The following is a 6804-nucleotide window of genomic DNA, read 5'->3' as shown; positions in this document are numbered from 1 at the left end:
TTGGGTTTCGGAAATTTATGCAGGGTAGACCCGAGCAGGGGTAAATAACACGGGAATACCAAATTTTGGTATTACTTGGGCAAATAACAGCGACCAAAATGTGCCCTTGGTTGCCCAGTAATAGATGGTAAAATACCATGAAATCATACCAAAGTCTTGTATGTAGAAGGGCACAACAATACCAAACCATGTTATTCCAAGGGTAAAATAATATCTCAAAATAAAACCATTTCAATACCAAGTTGAGGTCTTCTGGATTTTTGAACATTGCTTGTATACCAAAACTTGGTATTGCCATGGTTTTAATTTTAGGTATTCCCGCGCCCTTGGAAAATCCGATTTTGGTATTCCTGTGGTCTTCCACATACATGATTTTGGTATGATTTCATGGTATTTTACCATCTATTACTGGGCAACCAAGGGCACATTTTGGTCGCTGGTATTTGCACAAGTAATACCAAAATTTGGTATTTTCATACCATTTTTAGTGCAGCAGTTGCAGTTAGTGAAAAAACGGAAATGATCCATATGCAACAGCCAAATCTACTCACCTGATGATTCCATGTTGTTCTTAGTGATATTCTTCACCACACCGAATGCATTTGTCATTGATGAACGGCCTGTGCTTGAAGTTCTTGAAGCTTCTGAAAAATAACAAGATTGAAAAATAAGTGTTATTAAAATGAAACTGGATTGAAATTCACCAAAATTCAATAATCTTTCGATTGACTCGTTTTTCAAAGTATTTGGTTAGAAATTTCAACAATTTAAAAAAAAAATCGTAATGGGTATATCAAAAAATGTTATAACCAGCTTTAACATTAAAAAAAAAAAATATTATCTTGTCAAAATTGGTAAAAAAATTCCCATAGTTTCAGAGAAAATTGATGAAACCTTTCAATACCAAAATAATACCAAAACATGCCATCCTGACTTGAAATTTTCCACAATTTCAAGTCATTTCTGTAGGGGGTATATCAAAAATGTTTAAAATCAAGTTTGAAATTTCCGGTTTTAAATTAAAGCATTCGCTTTGAGACATCATTTTAGCGCAAAACTAATTATTTTGTCAAAATTGGACAAAATTTTCCCATAGTTTCAGAAGAATTTGATAAAACACTTTAATACCAAAATAATACCAAAACATGCCATCCTGACTTAGAAAATTTTCCACAATTTCAAGTCATTTCTGTAGCAAGTATATCAAAAATGTTTAAAATCAAGTTTTAAATTTCCGCTTTTCAATTAAAGCATTCGCTTTGAGACATCATTTTAGCGCAAAATTAATTATTTTGTCAAAATTGGTCAACATTTTCCCATAGTTTCAGAGGAATTTGATAAAATCCAGAGCAACATTTGAAAGGGGCGGTACGACATTGCTCTTACGGCCTTTCGTCCCATTTAAACGCGTGTAATGAAAGGCCGTAAGAGCAATGTCGTACCGCCCCTTTCAAATGTTGCTCCAGAAATACAGTAATACCAAAAGAATACCAAAATGTGGTGTTCGACCATTGACAAATTCTGCAATTTTGCAATATCAAAACAATACCTTAAATTGGTATGATACCACATTTTGCTCTTGCATAATCCTCAAGACAAATTTTAAAGGGTCCAGGAATACCAAAATTTGGTATTGATACCAGAGAAAGGTATTATTGCGCATTTCCCTTGTTATTTATCCATGCTCGGGGAACGCAGCTGGAAACAGGCCGGTTACAATGCTATGTGTATTCAATTCCAATCGATCGGGAATTTCGCTGAATACAGTCGACTTATACGAATTTCATTATGTTACCGTCTTCTGCGCTTGACAAAAAAAAAACAAATTAATTTATAAAACAAATATTTTCTTCAAGCAAAAAATCAGATTAGATGAGTTCAAATGATACGCATCTCGTTCGATTACACGATGATACAATTTTTTCAAGGGACGGAGTGAATTTTTGGTTGCCAAGTTAAGCTCCGATGTTTTGCTAATTAATAGCAACACTCTCACTTATTATTTCATGGCACGTCGAAACCAATCTTGATCGGTACGGTGCTTGCCAGCCAACACTCACCCACTCTGGGCAGCTGATTTGCCCAATCTTGGTGAAACAAACAAGTGTTTCCGAGGGTACGCAGAGAAAATTAATGAGCGTCTTGTGTACTAATCTGAAGAATTTAATGAGCAGTGAGAAACGAATATTGAAACTTTTTTGATTTGGTGAATTGGCTGACTGACTGCAAATTTTGACAAATTTGACTTATTTTGACATCCAATCAAACTTATATTTGGGGTTTGAGCTAAGTTAGCCCACCGGAATAGGCCCATGATGTTTGCAAAAAAAGTTATTTTTGTTACCCTTTATTACCTAACCAATGGTCAGGGTCAGATGAAAGAACGCAAATATCACCAGATTCAATTGAAATTATGGTCTGAAAATTACTTAACTTTTAAATGTGCGCATTGCCAGCCATAATAAAAAAAAATCCTTTCAAAAATGTTCACCTACTCCACGTGAGACCAAACATTCTCCCAATTACACACGTGTCCTTGTCACCTGCCCACGCGTTGTGGTTTCCCCACACCGGGGTTGTTGTCTGAATCGCCGGCTACCCTACGCAGTTTGTTATGCAAAGTGGTAATTTTCCCGTTGGAAAACGATCATCTCCTCGGATAAGAAGGGCACAGGGTTTCCAGATTGCCAGAGTAATCGTGAATTGCCCGATTTTTTGAATTCATAATGATGATGAAATGCATGAAAAGCATTAAAATAAGCAAACTTTAGCCAGATTAAGGTACCTGCAGACCTGGTAGCCCTGGGGCGGCCTTGCGTCCGCGTAGACACTTGAATCGCGGCACCCTTTCTAAGCGGCCACCAACAACGGTGCGCGAAAATCTACCCGTGACAAGACGCGTGAAACCACGCGGTGTCGCGAAACTCCGCGGAATGTCGTTGCTAGTAGGGAGGGACTCTTTTGCATAATTTCAGGCGGCGCGTGTCAAACAAAGCCGTAAGCCGTACAAAATGGATATAATAGTAAGGTAAATACGTGAATAAACAAAGTAATAGCTTGTGTTTTCGGTTTAGACAGCCTGAATGTGAAAGGAATGTGTAGAAATTCGGTGTCTATCCCTAAGCAAGCAAGCAGATGCAGCTTTGTTTGTGACCGTAACATGTTTGCGTCTTCCATTCTGGGGAAGTCACACACACACACACACACACACACACACACACACACACACACACACCTTTGCGTTTTGACGTGGGCCGAGCAAAGAGTTATCAGTTTGGAGTATAATCTGGCTGTTAAGAGTGGGTGGGTTGATGTTGAGATTTTCCTTAGAGTTGCGCAAAATTCTGGGAAGTTTTACCTGGAAACGATAGAAAAAAATAAGATGTTAATTTACCTAAAGGGACTTTGGTTCTAAAATTATTTCGATTAAATTGAAATCAGTAAGAAATGACATTTTTGGCCATTACAGTTACAGTTTATAGGTTTAGCCAGGAAAATTCAGGAAAAGAAGTGTATTCTGAATATAACTATTCATTTATACATTAAAATTAAAAAAAAAATGATTTGTGCACGATATCTCAGCAACTTTTGATTCGAATTTCAGTATCAAAATATTTAACTCTTGTGATATTTCTTGATATTTCTCATAAAAATCGAAATATAATATTCCAGAGAACTGCTCAGTAAAAAAAAGGTTGTTAGAATAACTAAGGTGTGAGCTGCCATCATGGAAAAGGGCTTTCGTCAGTATAGAACAAAACCTTGATTTTTGGCTTAGATTGAAGAAATAATGTAGCTTTTGAAACATTGTTTTTTTTTTTTCTAAAAAAATGTTGAGTTTTGGCTGTCGATACGAAAAATTAATCGAAAAATATCCCATGTTTGCCTTACCTATATGGGAAATTGACAAATCAAAAATTTTGCAAAGAACACTTAACTGCGTTTTGTTTGCATTACTTACTTGATTTCATCCGAATTTTCGATTATGAGCTTCTGCTTTATCATCTTGATCAGCACAAACCATATACAGTAAAAAATCATGATAATATTACATCTTGGAATGAGTACATGAGCATTTCTCTGAGATTTCGGTCATTCGATTTTTTCTGTATTTTTTAATCCGGCTGAAACTTTTTTGGTGCTTTTGATATGCCCAAAAAAGCCATTTTGCATCATTAGTTTGTCCATATAATTTTCCATACAAATTTGGCAGCTGTCCATACAAAAATGATATGTGAAAATACAAAAATCTGTATCTTTTGAAGGAATTTTTTGATCGATTCGGTGTCTTCGGCAAAGTTGTAGGTATGGATATGGAAAACACTGAAAAAAAATGATACACGGTAAAAAAAAGTTGGTGATTTTTTATTTCACTTTTTGACACTAAAATTTGATTTGCAAAAAAACACTATTTTTAATTTTTTTATGTTTTGATATGTTTTAGAGGACATTAAATGCCAACTTTTCAGAAATTTCCAGAATGGGCAAAAAATCTTTGACCGAGTTATGATTTTTTGAATCAATACAATTTTTATCAAAAAATCGAAATATTGGTCGCAAAAATTTTTCAATTTCATTTTTCGATGTAAAATTGAATTTGCAATCAAAAAGTACATTAATGAAATTTTGATAAAAGGCCCCGTTTTCAAGTTATAGCCATTTTTATGTAACTTGTTTCAGAATAGTCGCAGTTATTGATTTTAAAAAAAAAGTGCCCATGTTTGCCCACTTTTGAAAAAAATATTTTTGAAAAGCTGAGAAAATTCTTTATATTCTGCTTTTTCGGACTTTGTTGATTCGACCCTTAGTTGCTGAGAAATTGTCATGCAAAAGTTTAAAAACAAGAAAATTGATGTTTTCTAAGTCTCGCCCAAACAACCCACCATTTTCTAATGTCGATATCTCAGCAACTAATGGTCCGATTTACAATGTTAAAATATGAAACATTCGTGAAATTTTGCGATCTTTTCGAAAAAAATATTTTTAATTTTTTTAAATCAAGACTAACATCTCAAAAGGGCGTAATATTGAATGTTTGGTCGTTTTGGAATGTTAGTCTTGATTTAAAATTTTTCAAAATATTTTTTTCGAAAAGATCGCAAAATTTCACGAATGTTTCATATTTTAACATTGAAACAGAAACAGAAATTCGGTTTTATTGGTGAATAATCAGATACAATAAGTTCTTTTGAGGTACAAAACAGAGTTTTGGAGTTCCTTTCAGCTGTGTGTTACATCATAATCCATTTTGGAACAGTTATTGCTAGTTAATAAAGGTGTTGCCAAGAGTAAGAAAAATAAAGAAAAAAAAACTTACTAAAATTGCAAGGGAAAGGGGATAGAAATAGAGAAAGCTTAAAACTAGATCACATTTTTTTATCCTTTATAGATGTGCTTAATCATCAGCTCCCCGAGGGCCAGAAATTGTTCCGCCTTGTTACGGCAGGTCCGAAACCGCGTCATCATCTCCCCCGCGAGAGCAAAGAACTCCGGCAGGGTAAAGAGATCTTCCCCGGTCACTTCTTGCTGGGCCGCATTGCCGCTGCCGGCAGCGACCACGCTGGCAAACGATCGCCCCCAGCCAGGAGGGAACGCTGAATTGTCCGCTGGAACCGTTCGCTGGCCAGCTGCAGGAACGGCTGCACTCGTACTTCGCTGAGAAGGGTGGGACGCTGCTGCTTTCTTCTTCCTCTTTTCCTGCTCCTCGAGGTAGGACTTGCGCGCGACGCATCCGCGGTAATTACCGGTATGGTTACCGCCGCAGTTCGCGCACTTTACGCGCGGCTTGGTTTGTTCTGCGTTTTCCCCCAAGTCCGCCTTTCGTGGCAGTGCGCACACCTCCGAGAGGTGTGACTCACCGCACTTCACGCAGCGGGGCCGGAGGTTGCAGTTCCGCGAGCCGTGGCCGAATTTCTGGCAACGGTGGCATTGCGCTGCGTCCGTCGGATTTTTGGAGTAAAACCGCCAGTTTACCCAAAAACCGTCCAACGCCTTAGTCCGCCGCAGGTCTTGAAGTTTGACGGTGCCGCGGTCGAAGTACAACAGGTACAGTGTGTGTGTACCTGTGACTGTTGTCTTCCGCGAGAGGACTTTTATGTCTCGCGGCGTTATTCCGACACCCGAGAGGTGCTCCTTGAGGACGGAGGTCGGGCGGTCTTGGTACCCCTGCAAGACGATCTTAACAGCGGTCTTCTGCACGGGGTCGAATGTGTAGAATTTGAAGTTTTTACGCTTCAATTTCTCCACAACCAGGTCGAAGTTCTTTTGGTCAAATGTGAACACTTGCACTGACGATTTACCTATTTTGAGGCAGTACACGAGGCCTTCCAGCTGCTCGTCAACATCGTCCGCCAACGTGTCCAAAACGAAAATTGGTGGTGGTCGTCGTTCCTTTGGAGTAATTACTTTTTTTGGCGAAATCACTTTCTTCCGTGCACAACCATCGTCGTCGTCGTCGTCGTCGGTAGTGCTACCGTCGGTGTTGTTGTTGTTGCTTTCCTCGTCACTCAGTCTCGCGAACTTGTTACTGGTGGGAATGTTGGCGGATGTTGAAGCGCCATCGGTCGACGGATTGCCGGAAGTAGCTGAACGGAGCCTAATAGGGCTGCGATCCTGGACGCGGTAATTAGCGTGTAATAATTTTGGGTCAAATCCTTTGGCGCACACACTCCCCGGCGCGATGGCGGACGACGCGGCGTTGGGTTGTTTACCTTTTTGCACACGGCCGGTAGACGAACTTCGCGGGTTTTTCGAGGCCGCACTCGAACTGCCACGGCCACGGCCGGCCCTTGGCATGCTGCAGGA

The sequence above is a fragment of the Culex pipiens genome, chromosome 1 (assembly GCF_016801865.2).
Source record: "Culex pipiens pallens isolate TS chromosome 1, TS_CPP_V2, whole genome shotgun sequence".
NCBI lineage: Eukaryota > Metazoa > Arthropoda > Insecta > Diptera > Culicidae > Culex > Culex pipiens.
The sequence above is the reverse complement of the archived record's forward strand: the minus strand, read 5'-3'. Positions refer to the sequence as shown.